This window comes from Bison bison, unplaced genomic scaffold (assembly GCF_000754665.1).
Source record: "Bison bison bison isolate TAMUID 2011002044 unplaced genomic scaffold, Bison_UMD1.0 scf7180017864302, whole genome shotgun sequence".
NCBI classification, from domain to species: Eukaryota; Metazoa; Chordata; class Mammalia; order Artiodactyla; family Bovidae; genus Bison; species Bison bison.
In genome coordinates this window covers 1336088-1336337 of record NW_011494874.1, presented here as the reverse complement: position 1 = coordinate 1336337, position 250 = coordinate 1336088, and positions in this window count along the sequence as shown.

The window sequence follows — 250 nt, the reverse complement described above, 5'->3', positions numbered from 1 at the left end:
GGATCATGGGGCGTAGAGAGACGGCAAACCTCAAACCACGTACAGCGGGCGATACGCGTCAACCGAACCTGACCAACGGAAGCCTGGCGCCACCCCCCTCCCCGCTCTCCCGCCCCGGCCCCTCGGACGGACGGCTGCGCGCAGCCAACTGGGCTGCCGCTCGCCGTCCAAATAGCACGAGAGCCAATGGGGGCGCGCGGGGGGCGGAGCCACTCCCTCCCCGCGCCGGGTTGGGCTGCGCGCGGCTTTC